The 16,246-nt window shown below is 46.1% G+C and overlaps 1 protein-coding gene across 1 annotated transcript in view; it reads right to left on the bottom strand.

The window, feature by feature from the left end:
* Window positions 1-16,000, bottom strand: part of LOC133341192 (stonin-2-like) — a 48,464-nt gene extending 32,464 nt beyond the window's left edge. The window contains exon 1 of the mRNA XM_061549646.1: window positions 15,710-16,000. The gene's annotated coding sequence lies outside the window, so the exon portion shown is untranslated. The remainder of the gene's footprint in view (window positions 1-15,709) is intronic.
* Between the last annotated feature and the right edge of the window lie 246 nt (window positions 16,001-16,246).

Here is a 16,246-nt window from a genome sequence, read left to right as displayed (position 1 = left end):
GCGGATAAAACGCCGCAAGCTGGCAATGAGGCACACAGGTCGTGCATCTATCAGTCATCTCAGTCAACCGATAAAAGCTAGGTCTGTACCGTGTCCTTCGGTCAGGAGTGAGCCTTCGACACTTCACATTGCCTAAAAGTGCACCTAGCTTGGCACGAGTGCTGTGGTTATGTCACAGCGAATGGCGGCCGTTGTGGTTGTAGCCTCCACCTTATCGTGATGGTAGAACAAGGTTACCTGTTACCAGAGCAAACCAAAGATAAGACAATCGACATGTCACATTTAAATATACTATACATGTGTCATGAGCGACTTCCGCGACACGTCGTGTAGAGGGTACTTCTTCTTTATTCTTATACGGGCACAGCACAGGCCAACCTCATATTCTAACTCTGAGTACAACACTTAGATGTTCGCGTCTCTACTGGCTACACACACACGGCCGATCACTCGGCGCGGTTCCACCGTCCGCACCCGGCCACGCCGCTGGCTGACGGCGTGGCCGGGGAGGGTGATGGAAGCGCGCAGGAGATCTTCCACGTGGCCGGACGACGGAGAGAGATTGACGGCGAGCAGCGACGCAGTCCGGACCCAAGACTCCACACACAAACCCCGAGTCCCCCACCGACCCCGCTTATATCACCCCAGGCGCGGCTAGGCTCTGCCTCTGGCCACGCCTTATCATGGAACCTTCCAGCAGGTTCCCGGAGAATCTTGGCCAACCCCGCCCATTACCTTTGCCCCAGATACCTCTCCCTTTCAGATTGTTGTTTTAGCGGTGCCTGTACCCGTGCTTCCCTTTCCCAGCCAGCAGGTGTCATCATGTCATTACACATGTACACACAGTAAGGAGGTAAGAGCCCATTGAGAACAGAAGTCTCTTGCATAAACTTTACAGAGATACCTTAGACATACTGTACTGGGTTGTAGATACACGTACACTTAAAATGACACCTGCTAACATAATGCACATACTATAGAGAGGTGACCTTTATTGTCAGGTCCTGTACGATATGATCACCTGCCATGGTCAATTCACTGCTGGATGAAGGCCTCCCCAAGCCGGTGCCATCACTCACAATCACACAACGAGTGATCCGCCTTAGTGCCTACGGCACAACGAGCCGAATCCTTTTCGCTCCATCTCTTCGACGTTCCTTGAAGGATACTTTACATTAATAAATGTCCCATTGAGGCCAGTTACAGTATCTCTCTCAAGGGTTTTAATAAGTAAACAGTACAGTACTTGTCCAAATAATTGCGGCAAAAAAACAGCAAACACATTCCAACGTGTAAACAAAACAAACTGCCGTTTAACAAAAAAAATGTGCAACACTAGTAAGGATGTTGTACAAGAATGACATCTTAAAACAGCATTGCAGCAAATATTAAGCCCTGCTGAAATGTAATATACCGTAAATTTTACTGTCGGGGGCAAAAAAAAAAGATTTAAAAAACTGTGAGGACTATTATCAGCTGTTAGCTAGTCTGCGCTGTCGACCATGGTTTTGGCACTGTACACCTGGGAAGCAATTGGCCTTTGACCTCGGCTAAATACAGCATGACGTGATTGGTAAATTAGCTGTTCTAGCACCGCCAATGTCTGATTTTTTTGTGTTATACACACGTAGAGAAAGGGGCAGAAACTCAGTAAGCATGGAACGTTGTGCCAACGGTTCTAGCCACATGGCAACGTTGACCAAACGTCGAGAAAGAATTCTCAGTACAAACTCGCAGCGAACAAAAAAAATACAAGTTGGCCCACATTTTCGATGACAGCAGTCACAACTGTACTTGTGCAGCTTCTCGCACCTAAGATGCAAAGTGTATCTTCATACAGTGTGTCAGATATATTTCCTCCTCTCGCCGCAGGTTAGCAACCGAGTTACATAAACCTGGTGACCCGAGTTTGATTCCAGGCCGTGGCTAAATGTTTATCATGAACCCCTCCACCACCTGCCAAAGCCAAACTAATGAAAAAAAAAGTCACGTGGTCAAGCATCAGATAATATACATTCGGCTGTTCAAAATGACCTGCAAATTACTCAATTGGGATTACACAGCGCAACCATTGCCCCCTAATGACAGAGCAATGCCTGATTGCAAGCCAGATTCTGAGTAATCTTGTGCCAACGGGTACAGCTGCCACTGGGAGAAGTGCCCTTTCAGACGTTTGAGACGAGATGTGATGCAAGCTTGCTTGTGTGTAATGCACTCAGAGATGGCCTGGCACAAAAATCAAAAAATAAATAATCATCATTAAACTGCACTGACCAGCATGGTGAAGTACATCCATAACAATCCCCATGCGTGTGTGTATGTATGTACGTAGAACTTCTTTCGCACTATACATAGCCAACCGTGCTAATCGGGGGTGCGGGGGAAGGAATGAGCTTTCAATCTAGATTTAGTAAAAGTGCAGAGCTCAAGTGGTTTCTGAAGAATACGGCCAAGTGAGCCCTTCATCCAGCAATGTATTGACATTGGCTATACAGTACAGTATACTGGTAGGAACCTCCTGGTTACACCAGCCCACAGGGGATTATTGTGTCCGTCGTGCAGGGAGGGGCTGGGTGGGGAGGGAGGAGCTGGGTGGGGAGGGGCTGGGTGGGGAGGGGCTGGGTAGGGAGGGGCTGGGTGGGGAGGTGGGGAGGGGCTGGGTGGGGAGGATGGGGCTGGGTGGGGAGGGGCTGGTCACCCTGTGGTGCCCTTATAAAACTCAACGTTTAACCTACTCATGCCGGCTTGTGCCCGCCCTCACAGTCGGGCATATTTGCGGAATACATCACGCCGCCGCTGACCCTGGCCAACGTTCCTATCACCTCCCTCCGCAGGAATGTGTTTATAATTATTACTGTATCTGTTTATCCATATCGGTAATGACCTAAAGATTCACGTTTCAGTGAATGGTCACCACTATCAATAAACCAATTGGCATCTGAACGTATTGCTTTGCGCTGTCAAAACAAGGCTGAGCAAGTCTTCGTCTCCGACTCTCCGTCGCTCTGCCCTAACTCGCAAACGATTTTAGCCACAAGGTAATTGCCACGCGTCTTCGATGTGTAACGTGTGCGTTCCACCACACGTGGATGCGCCCGTATGCAAGTGACAGTCCCATCGAGCACTCCGCAGTCTGTTTCTCCTATCATGTGTGTTTTCATGCGGCGAATTGGATATAGCGCGATGAATGTATTCGGGAACGCACTTTTTTATAACGCGGACGCAAACTGGATATAACGCGATAGAGTGAACGGAACGATGTTGCGCGAGTAGGAACAGGGCGGGATGCTGCTGGATGCTTCTAGATGCTATCCACGCGCCTCAGTCTTTGTTCACCCTGCATACGCATCACCCCTATATTATGTATTGTTCATTATAACGCGGTTTTTCCATAACACGGGGTTCTTTAGGAACGCAACTACCGAGTTACAGGAGAACAGACTCTACTTCTAAATCTGATACTTTGGAAAGTTGCACGGAGAGAGTGCGCGACGGAAAGCGCAACTGGGCTCGCCAGACTCGCGAGGAAGTAAGCCGCACCAGCAATACCGCATGTACAGCAAACTAATTTTTTTTATATAAATATGAATACCTGCCACCACCACTCCACTCCACCGAGGGAGGTACACTCGGTCCATGTGATATCCTCCAAGATGCACGCATGGTAAAGATGCAGCCTTGCGATTGATAGCTCACGCTGCTGCTGGTGACCAGGTATCAACCGTAATGCAGAGCAATTGGGAGATGGTTTTAGTCACCGTCTTGTGCTGGCAAAGCCAGTTCGCTTGAACATCTGAGATGAGGACATCACTCCGTTCCGATGTCCCAGTGCGCTGTAATTGGGGTTAAATGACCAATCGGGCTCACGAGACACCTACGGTGTCCTCCTCCATCCTTCCCCACCCCCTCCTGCTGAGAACTTGTCAATCAGCTCTCATGCAATGACAGACCAATCTTACACCCATTAATTATTATTATTTCAGGCCACCAGCAAATAGCAATAAAGCTCCTGGTGGCTGGTGTCCTCATATCCCCTACAGCCAAGGCTGCCACATTTGCAGCAGGGCAGGTACAGGCAGGTGTGTGGGGGCAGTTACACCTGAGCTTCACGGACAAGAAGACAACACACAATCCAGTACTGTACAGTTAATGCTCTAATCGCTGCAGTGCATGCCGTCGGATCACAGACACAATGCAGCTTGTAGGCAAACGTTCGACACACAGATGATGGAAGTTCGTCAACGGAGGGCAAAGGTCAATTTACTGCTAACGCCGCTGCTGGTGGAATGACCTCCACTAGAGGGAGCTCATGCGAGCCCCCTCTAGAGGCTACTTGGTCTACTCTTCCACTGCTGGCCAGATGTCTTGAAAGTGGTGGGAGCACCCACACTTTACCCCACCACACGCGCTACGCGCCCACCGACTCACTGTGGCGTTACCCATTTATACAGCTGGCTGGCCAGAGGTGGGGGGTGTGTGGGAATCAACCGGTGACCTCCAAATTGCAAGTCCGGCGGGCCTAACCATTACGCCACGGGCAGCAAGCATACACTCAGGTTCATGGAAAATACACGAGGAATTTACCCCTCCATCACCACACGCCGAACTGACCGCCGTTCGAGCATTACGGGCTCTGGGCGACACTGCGTCAGCAGGCTCAGCTGGAAAGGTCACACGCGCAATAACAACAAGGCGCAATGCCTGCTGCGGCAAGCCAGTAACGACTGTAAGGTGCAGGTCAGTAGGTGATTGTCTTGTGCAACACGGCCTAACGAAGGGTTGCCACCTTTGGGGTATGGTACAACAAAACCAGTGTCAAGTGAAGAAGACTATCTCACAAATACGGGGCCAGAGGAGGGCAGAATCACTGTACACGTAAACCCATCGTGTCGCAGTGGTGGACTATATTATTCTTGTTACGAAATTGACAAAAAAAAACTGAACTTGTAAGGTCCCGGAAAGACTTCGAGATTTCCCCCAGGACAACAACAGAAGATGACAATGCTGGGAGAAAAGTAGGACATGGGTGGCAACCCAAATAGTGCAAGCTGTGCTGAATTTTTTTCCCCTCCCAACATTAGTAAGCGAATGATTTCTGCAATGAGAGATAATCAAGAACGTTAATGTCATAAATGGGGTTTGGGCACGCTCGCGTGCTGGGATATTCTCTACTGTAATTCTGTGGTACATCATCACTAAAAGCCGTGCATCATCGCCGCTTCCTGCTTCGATGTAGCTCTTGATTTCATTACCGTACAGTCGATGGTATATAGTGGAATGTGTAAAATGCGAATGAGCGAAACTTTTGCGCGCGTACGAAAGCACGCGCACACACACAGCTGCGCTTTGTTTTTAGAAACCTGTACTGTATTTTTTTCTCTCTCACGCAACTTTAGAGGTGGGCGAAATTCAAACGTTTGTCATCTGGGGAATGAGAAACAGTCGCACGCTATATGCTCCAGGCCTTTTTAATAATTTTCTGAAACTGGTTTTTAAATGCCAGTCCCATGAATGCACGGTTAAATAAAAAAATAAATTAGTTTACGAATGGCTTCTGTGTTTGCTAGCCATTACTGCCATGCACCTAAAAAGTAGTTAATACTCCACCAATAACACGTAGGCTTTTGTGACCAATATTATCCATAAGAGGTTTTGGGCTAGATCGCATGAATATATAAATGTGTCGTTAAACCTGTCACCACCCGACACAGCCAACTAGTAAGGTTTGTCACGTAAACAGAACATGCCGATGTGTTACTAGTTCAGCACACCGGTGTGTTGGAGATTAAAACCCACAACACCGAATTGTAAATTGTAAATGTTGAGGCTTGCTCTTCAACACACCGGTGTGCTGTACTAGTAACGAATTGGCACGTTTTGTTGAGATGACAAACCTTACTAATTGGCCGTGTTGGGTGGTGGCGTGTTTAACAACGCAATTATATTTACACGATCTAACCCAAAAAACTATATTATAGACTGTAGTAATAATGTACAGCCATTTGTCAATCCACTACTGCATGAAGGGCTCTCCATGCCTTTTGGTCATGGGGAATTATTTTGACCATACTTCACCATGCTGGTCAGTGCAAGTTGGTGAAGTAGGTTACCTCGGACCAGTTCAGAAATCACTCACCAATCATGTTAACTGGTCAAACTCATGTTTGCAGGTTCATAGTGCGGTGTGCTAACCACCGCATACACCGACATAAGCTTTAACAAAAACAATAGAGATAGAATATCTACTGGGCCTTATAACTATTTCATTTTTTGGCTACGCTTTTGCCAAGAATGTAGAGGCGGCGATCAAAGTAAACATTACCCCACCTTCGGCTGCTGTAAAGGATAAAGATGTTTTATTCTCATGGCCAAAACTCTTTTTTCATCGTCAGAATCGAATCCACAACAACGAGACACAACTGACAGGAAATCACGCGGTCAACTCCCCCAAGCCGGCACCAACAACACAACGAACTCTGTCTGGAGCCAAAGGTGCAGCCCTGCAATAAACGACTTCTCCAGACTGCAACACGCACTTTCCCATCCCTGTATTTTACATGTACTTTTGGGGTCAGATGTGTGTAACTCTAAGGGGGAGCGGTGGTGTAGCGGTTAGCGCGCTGCTCTACGAACCTGGCGACCCGAGTTCGATTCCCGCTCACGGTTGAACACCAGTGACGATTATCTAAACCGTTCCTGGGCCTCCCCTAGGTCGACTCGGCCTCATATGAGTACCTGGTGCGATGTGTACTGTGCCCCTCGTGTACCGTGCCGGCCTTTATAGGTGCTCGCTAACAGTACTTGCCCCTGCAGTCTGTTAAGGCTATACGGGGGATCTTTGTCGTTGCAACTCTATTGGCACCTGTCACAAGTTTAGGGTGTATCTTATAATTCTGGCGAATATTGGGTAATTGATGACATCACTGCTGGCTAAAGGGAACGCCCTGAGAAGAGGTTATTTGGCCTACTCTTCTACGCTGGCTGGACTTGCAAAGAGGCACAATAACTTTACATGTCAACCCCCACCACCTTCACCACCGCACACGACCTACCAATCGACCAACTGTGGTTGTACCCATGTATGGACAGAAGCATGGGCAATTGAAGACACTGGCACCAATGTTTCAACTGCCACGCCAGGAGATCGAAACGAACGGGTGAACTCGGGATTGCAAGTCCAGTGTGATAACCATTACACCAAGGCTGGGGTGGGGGGGGGGGGGGCAACTGAAGCCGTGGCGTACGGCACGTGATTACTCTTACAGAACACATCGTTCCTTTGGTGCATCACTCATTCTGCTTCGGACATATACATCCGTGAAGGCTACAACATCCGAAAATGGGTCCCATACGGTGGCTAGGGAAATAAATAAATAACCCACGCTGGGATTTATGTTTCGCGACGTACTTGGCGGAGTGGTTATCACGCTTAGCTCTGAACACAGCGGCCCGAGTTAGAATCTTGGCCACGGCTAACATCAGTGACTCGTGATAATTGAAATGGTCTAAGACATAACCTGCACTGACCATCGTGGTGAATTATGGTCAAACCACCCCCATGACTGGCAACGCGTGGGGAGGCCTTCATGCAGTAGTGGGTTGACAAAGGGCTGTAAGCAATTGTATTATCACTATCTTCATGTATTTTTCAGGACAAAAACAAGTTTAACTCGTGATAAACAGGTATTTAGTGAGAGAAAACTAAATTTAATTGGTCGTATTCTTGGTTCTTTCGGTAAAGTCACGTAGAAGGAAATAATAAAAAGATAAAACAATAAAATTCTCACGACGTTTCGACTGCAACACAAGCAATCATCATCAGGTGTGAAATCCACAGCAAGAAAATTTGACCATAATTCACCACGATGGTCTACGTGACTTTACCGAAAAAGCCAAAAATATGAATTCCTGCAGTGACGAAAGCTTTAAATCAAAATTTTATTGATCTTCTTAAGCAAGTAGTGTACATTCCACATTCATATGGCAGGGATAAGTTGTGTAGCCATAACACAATCATCAAAAATAATATGCCAAGAGTTGCTGCTGTACCAGCTGGTGCTCATTTTATCCACGCAAGAGGAGACAAGGTTTAGTCAAAACCAGCCAGGATTCAAACTCATCTTTTCCCACTAGAGCAGGGGTCGGCAACCAAAATAACAAGAAGAGCCATTTCTTTCCAATTCGGTACAAAATTCAGTATTTCAAGAGCCGCAATGCATCTGAGTACATACTGTACATACGTACATATCGTCAAGAAGCAGCCCGTAAAGAGCCGCATGCGGCTCCGGAGCCGTAGGTTGCCGACCCCTGCACTAGAGCCTCGCCACTCTACTTACTGAGCTACGCCATCATTATCTCCATCTGTGTGTCATCATTATTATCATCTTTTGCCAAGATCTATCCACTGCTGCACGAAGGCTTCGAAAAGCCATTGCCATCTCTCGCAGTCCCCCGCCACAATAATCCATCCTGTTTGTACTACACACACAGAATGAATAACATTTATCAAATAAGTACAGTAGATTATTTAACCTGACCCATCGCGGTGGATCAATGGAAAAAACCACGATGTTATGGATTTTTGTTTTTGACAAGAGAGGCTTTCGTGGCCTCGTGTAACCCCTGTTAGGTTTCAGTCTGGATTTACTTTCACGACCCTTAACTTGTTACGGAGAACATGTGCCCTGGCTCTCCGTCCAGTCTGCCTCCCTCATCATGCGATTAGTGGCAGCTGGTCTGTATGGAGCCATGGGGTGACATCCCACTCAAAAATTTGCGTAAAAAAAAGAGGGAGTTTTGACCTAGTCTTCTACACTGACCAGATATCTTGGTGGAAGTGGGGAGTACCCACACTATACCCCACCCCACGTGACCTGCCCATGTAACCCATTGACACTGCTAGGTGGACAGAAGTTGGGGGCGATTTAATAAACTTGTCCCATTGTTTCAACTGGCTGCTATAAATTTCCACGCGATAAGCCACTTCATTATAGCTGTGGGCTTTAACTGTTAAAATAAAAAAGCGTTTAGTTCAGGTTTAGTTTTAACTGTCACGTCGGGCGATCGAATCGAAACAGCAACCTCTGGATTGCAAGTCCAGTGTGCTGACCATTACACCGCAGCAGATTCCCAGGGCATTTTATTATAATGGGGACAACATTGTGACCCACCAGGCGACACTGCGAGTGACACCAGGGAATCTGGATACGCGTCCTGTTGCACGTTCGGGACGGGAAGCGAGTGGGGTGTGGATTGTCGGGGCTTCCCAGGCCATCGTTTGAAACATGTTCTCAGCAACCACAATGATATCTTTAAACAAAAAATATGGAAACAATCAATTTGACTTTTAAAAATGTTTTGAAACTCACTACTCATATCTCTACATCTGTTTGTGGACGTTTCTCCTATTTCTGTAATATCTGCTGATGTGCACGTTGCCTCGTTTATTTTGCATCTATTAAAACAATAAATATTAATGGAAATGTCAAGCAACATATAATGCAGTTTATTTACACAAAGATCTTGGTTAGAACACTGGGTCACAGAGCCGTAACCGTTTCCGCAATAATTTTTGCTCGGATGCGTAGAATGCCTCTGCAGTAAAAACTTTCACGCAAATTTATTTCTGCAATTTTTTCGCTTGGTGAATTTTTGTGCTCGCCGCTAGACCAAATACTGCGCAGAGCAGACAAAGGAATATCTGGCAATCTCTACACACAGCTAAACAAGGGGTGAGAGGGCCACCATGCGTGGCCAACTCCATCTCATCTCCGTCGCGAGATGGGGTAGCTTGACTTCTGTGCAGGTGCACTCAACCACTGTGGCTTGTAAGAAATTACCGCTTGGTACAAAAATCCAAGTGGGATTGAAATGTCGAAGATTGGAATGACACTATAAAAATAGACAGCGCTGCCAGTTGGTAAAATGCAAATAAGTCTGAGAGACATGCCAATCATCATACAAACCCTTTATTTTATGTGAATAATGCGTTTTTCTCGTAAGATGATGCATAAAGAAAGGCAATGACTCGCTTGCAAATGCAAAAACACTTAGCATTGGAAAATAGGCTCAGAGGGGTGCCTTTAAAAAAATCATGATATGTGATCACAAGTGCTTTTTTATCAATATCTGTTTTCTATTTTCTACGGAAAGCTGATAATGCGTCATATATTGCGCTTTTCCCCACAAATGGCACACTAGATTCTTATTAAGATTGCCAGAAGACTGGAGGTGGTTTGGTGGCTCAGTGTTCAGAGTACCGAGCCGGAACTGCCGAGATCCTGGATTCAAATCTGGGTGTTGACCACCACTGATTAAAACAGGTTTTCAAGTGTAGTGAGATTGCACATACAACAAAAAAGCAATCAAATTAGTTTTTTGTATCAATTGCCAACAAGTCAAACTTGTAAAAGCGAAATAAAATGCTACGTGGGAAAATGTCTTTAACAAGGCATTTGAGACAGTGCAGTCCTCCTAGCATGTAAAAGAAGTCACTTGAAGAAATGTCAGAATTGGCCCCGTGATTTGACCTTCCACGAAGCTGTTCTCAAACACCGAGTAATGCAATAATCTGCGAGAGTTCCAAATGTGGAATTAAATTGATTGCTAAGAAATGTTTTAATATTTGAAAAAATATTGCCACATAACCAGCACCTTGCCTCTTGAGAAGGCCAGTCTCACACAAAATTCAACAATACAGCATCCATTCCCTCCCACTCCGACGTGTTCTTGGGGTTTTACTGCATGTTGTTCAGCATGTCCCTGAAGAAGCTCCCCAGCACGTGGGAGCAAAACACCGGCTATCACGTAAAAACAACATGCGGTGCAACCCAAAAATACATCGAAGAGCTGTGCTGCAAAGCTGGAAATACTGTAACAACACACGGCAGTGGTAATCCATTCTCTTCTTACGAAACATATTTGTTTTAAAGAAAATTGCTGTTGCATCATTAGGAAGGCCTTTTTTGGTCAAAGCTGTCAAAAGTACAATTTGTTACCTTTTATAATTATTTTTATTCCATTGTATTTATTTCCAATTCACAACTTGCAAAAAGCTTTAAAAACAAAACGTGAGTACTGCATCGCGCTACGTTCATGTGTGTGTGCACATGGGCGTACGTGTGTTTGTGTAATATTCATACTTCCATTTCTTTATCCCACTGAAATCTATAAATCTACTGGAATATTTTGCCATCTTGCTTGCATTTCCGGATCTGCTTTTCCTGGTAAAATCCAGCCAGTTGCATACTCAGCTGTCCGACTGTGTTTTCTTTAACTTTCAGTCCTCTCGAGACATATTTACATTCCGCACACATGCACGCACGTACGCACATGCACAGGTGTATATGTAAGATTGTTCATCACATGCAATTCGCCATTCCTTCGGAATGCAATGCATATCTGTGTTTGATAACACACGGGGTCTTTTTTTTCATGATCGTGTGTATGTTATATAATTGTCTGTAGATTATTTATAGCATCGAGGTTGAGCAGCGATGCACTGGTTAGCACGCCATGAACCCGGTGACCCGAGTTTGATTTCCAGCCACCCGGTCTGGGTCCTCTCTTCACCAAACCAGACTGACCAGCATGGTAAAGTCAAACAATCTCCACAATCGTGGAGCAAACTGATCATAATAGCTTTATTTAATTATTATCATCAGTCATTGCCAATGCACCGCTGGATACAAGTCTCCTCAAACCACCACAATCTCTCAGGATCCTGTAATGTAATAATAATCCACCTAGTTATAACTTGCCAGTGGTGTTAACCGTGGCTGGGCATCGAACCCGTGTAGATAAACGCAAGTGAAAAACTAACAAGCGTCTTTGTTTTTGCGATGCATTGAGCGGACCTTTACGCCAATAGAATTTCCACCTCACAAGACATTTCATTAAGCCGAGCCTTAACATCGCTGTCAGAAAGTAGCTGGTGACGTGGGGGTGGGGGAGGGAGGTTGTGCATGGGCACTTCATTTCATAATATGCTTGGCTTGTTCATTGGAAATGCTAGGGGCAGATTGCTGAAGCATGAGGGCTCTTGGCAAGGAACAAAGAAGGGGCTTCAGTCCAGCCACCTGCAAAAGCCGTGCCCATTTCACAGCAGCGGCCACAGCCAGGGTCCCAATTCCACCTGCGTTGCGTCCAGAGCCGGTGTCTCGTTATCAAACGTCTAGACTCTAGACGAAACAAATTCCACGAGCACCCCGACGCGCCGAGATTGCTGGGGACAAGACCCCGTGTGTCGCACGCATCTCAGCGATGACCACGATTACGTTGACGCAACACGTCACGCTACCTTGTGACGAAGACAATAAAATGGTAAGACAGAAAATGTAATTAAAAAAAATAAACTTATAATGTGTAGAAAAAAAAGCTATTTGCCCATTTAAAAGTTAGAATCATGTGAGCATGTTTTTTATAAATGTTTTTGCAATCGGTGTTATGTCAGACAAACAATACATTGGGAATTCCCGCAAAAAGATGCAATCACCCCAAGTTAGAGAATGGTCCGTGGAAATGGATGTCAAAGATCTACCTGTGAATTATGTTCTTAAAGTGACTTCTTAAACACACTAGGGAGGGGGGGCAGACTTTTTTTTATTTTGGAGTTGTAATTCAAGCAAATCAATTGAAAAATCTATCTTTTTAAATTATATTACTTCTTATACAGATCAGTCTGAGAGTAACAACTCTCTCCACTTGAGAACCCTATTTAAAATAACGGGCAATTGTCCAAATTGGAACCCAACATCGCAGTGCTCAGACCCTCGAGCCACCCTGCCTTCTCTAGCAATACTATGACCATCTAACACTTTAAGATAAAATGTAAAAAAATAATCTGCAACCATTCATCAGGGTGCTTCAGTGGTCTGGAATTCAGCCAAAATCACCACTGAGTCTGTTGTTTTGCAGTCCCCAAATCTCAGAGCTCCCCGATTTTGTGTTGCGAGTTCTGCATCAAAAAGCACTTCATAAGCTTGTCTGTCGTTTGTTGTGAACCAAGTGGCGCGTGGCGTTCTGCTTAAGAATACGTCATTGGTCGGTGGCAGGGTGGCTAAGGGGTTAAAAAAACGCTGACTTGGCACCGCTGAGATTCTGCGTTTGGATCCAGGTCGCCCGACTGCCCCCACGTGATTAAACTGGGTCCTCAAGTTTTACGAGTTCATGGTGACTGCACCAACAAAAAAAACCCATCACACGAAAAAAAAAATTCACCTAATTTGGCCAAATTACAGCTCTTTGAAATAAAACTATCAGACAGACATCTTCTTGGTTCTTTCGGTAAAGTCACGTAGAAGGGAAGTAATAAAATAATACAAATAAAACAATTCTCACGACGTTTCGGCCACAAGGCAAGCAGCCGTCCTCAGGTGAAAACCAGGTCTGTCGAGGCGACAGCGTCTGAATGAAACGGCACACGTGCTTGGAGCATATATTTAAGCTGGGTTGGAAGGGGGGAAAAGGGCGCCTTGACAAAATAATATGCATATCAAGAGGAATTTAGCATATTTATGGGAAATGCAAGTATGTGATTAGCACTACTTATGCCCGTGCATTATGCAGGATTAGCAGCATCAAAGGGAAGGGATATGGGAAATGCAGGTATGTGATTAGTACTACTTATATCAGACAGACACTTTAAAATGACAGTACTTTACTCATTGGTAATACAATACTGTATTTTTAATTGGATTGTGTTACTGCAGCGTAGCATGTCAACCGCTTAGGACCGTAATTCACGTAAAACAATGATACAAAACATTACTTTAGAGGATATCGGAAGTAGTTCTGTGAAATCTCATTCCACGGGCGATTTTGTAACAGAGGGTGATGCACTGGACCGCAAGGTTTCAGAACAGACGCTTGAGGACACACGATGCCAATAGCACATTTGGAATAAAACGTAAACACGTCAGACAAATATTTACTAAAATAGAATGGGACATTGTGTGCTTTTATCACAAGAAGAAACAACTCCAAATAATACACAATAGAGGCAATGTTTATGATGAAAACGTGGATCTAGCAGGGATGTTAAACCACGTTAAATTCATTTTGACACAACTGTCCCCAACATCAAGATTTCTCATACCGTGTTCAACAAAAACAGTCCATACGACGTTGATGATCTAAATGAGGATTTCGTAATCATAAACAAAAGCTCTCGATGACGGGCAGAAATATCACAAAAGTCAGTCGAGTGGCACCCAAGCCAAGTCACGGAGCTCTTAACGCTGCATATACAAACCTGTCAGCTCGACTCAAAGCCCAAAGGGTAGGTACTGTACAGGATGGTCCAGATGTCTGCATCAGCAGCAGACCGTGCTTTCCCACCTGATGACGGACGCTTGTGTTGCGCCCGAAACGTCGTGATTTATTCAATTTTTTCTACCTACGTGACTTTACCGAAAGAACCAAAGAGTATGGATTCCTGTAGTCACGAAAGCTTCAAATCAAAATTGTTTAGAGTTTGCTTAACGTTGGCCGTCCAGTCTCTCTCTTACTCTTGGTTTTTTTCGGTAAAGTCACGTAGGTAAAAAAAATAGAAATAACATAATAATAAATTAAAATAAATCAATTAAATCACGACGTTTCGGAGGCAACACAAGTCACGAAAGCTTCAAATCTAGAATCAGTCTCTCTCCCTCCCCTCCACACCCCTTTAAACAAGATCAGGCTATCGGGAAGGGGGGGGGGTGATTTAAACTTCAAGAATGCGACAGGAATGCTTCCAACGCGCGCGCTCTGCACTGCATGCCACAGTATAGTAGTGGCTGGCATCAGCATGGGACCTGCTGCTGCTACTGCTGCTACTGCTGCAATCACACGCGACCCAAATTGCTGCTTGGAAGAAGCGCGGTTGAAGAAGGGCAGCCGTGACCATCGTCAGAGCAGGCGGGAGAGACTCACGCGTTGACCACTCCGTGCCCTTCCCGCTGCCAAGTGGAGGATATGATATCCTAGTGTCACGCGAAAGTAGAAACTAGTTGTCCTAGTATCACGCGAAAGGTGGCACACAACCACATGCGTGCTCCGAAAAAGGGACGTTGCCCTTCTATCCCCGTAAACGTCGCCTATTATATTTACACACACGCGCGCATTAAACTTGCGCTCTTGATGTGTAACACACAAATGTGTTAACAGCAACAGCAACATTCACGATAGAAGGCGCGGATATTTTTTTGTTTTGACTCGACTCCGTTTGTCTTGAAACGCCGGGCACATTTTGCGGAATTAACTCTTACAAAAGAAAAGACAAAATCACGTGCAATGATTGTGGTCCAAGAGACCACGCGTTTTGTTGACTTGGCAAAAAAAAAGCGTGTGTCGGCTCTGGCGGCTGGGACAAGCGAGCACCCAGACACAAAGCAATCATCGCTCGACTGAACAGAAACAATGTCACTTGGCTTTGCGATGAGCGCGCTGCGCGAGCCGCGGTCATTCACAACTTTCCACGGGGATTCTTCCCCAACTCTTCAGTAGCGATTACCCCAGGGCTCAACAGGATGTACTGGAACAGCTGCCACCGAGCCGGTGACGTTAAAGCGAAACAAAACTAAAACACGAAAAAGACAAAGATCCCCTTTACCCCTCTCCTCCAACAAACATACTTTGTGTGGCAAGTGCTGTTATTAGCGAGCACCTATGAAGACCGGCACAGCACACGAGCGGTCACGCTCGCTTGGCTCACTCAGTGACGACTCACCCAGTTGTTCCGCCAGCTGCTCGCCTGCTGAGACAACACGTTGCCTCCCCCCTTCCCTCTCTCTTCTTTGTTACTCTCCAACGTTTCCCCAAAGACGCTTGCTCCTGCAACGAAGTCGCATTCTAAGTCTCCCGTAGCCGCACGAATCTCTGGGTCTTCGCGAATCTGTGCAGGGGGTGGTGAAAGACCACTCACTCGCACCTTTCCGTGGGTTTCGCTCGTCCCCGACTCGGAGAGAGGCGTTCGACAAACACTGAGGCTCAGTCAGCCCCGGCTTGCAAGCCCACACATACCACCCAACCCCTTCCCCCTCGGGGGGCGGTGTTGTAGGAGGAGCGGGGAGGTGGTGCAGTGGAGGTTGTGCGTTGGATGGGGGCGGAGTGCATGGGGGATGATGGAGGGAAGGGTGAGCAGAGTGGAGGGGGGGAGTCATGTGACAGCGAGAGTGTGGAGCAGGAACTGTGAAGGCATGTCAATGCTGTTGAGTGCCGTACAAGACACCGCGCACAGAGTGTGGGTTAATGGTTAGGAGCGTTG

This window comes from Lethenteron reissneri, chromosome 11 (genome assembly GCF_015708825.2).
Source record: "Lethenteron reissneri isolate LAM-NWPU_2019-01 chromosome 11, ASM1570882v1, whole genome shotgun sequence".
Taxonomy (NCBI): Eukaryota; Metazoa; Chordata; class Hyperoartia; order Petromyzontiformes; family Petromyzontidae; genus Lethenteron; species Lethenteron reissneri.
Note: the sequence above shows the minus strand (reverse complement) of the source record. Positions and strands in the feature narration are given on the sequence as shown.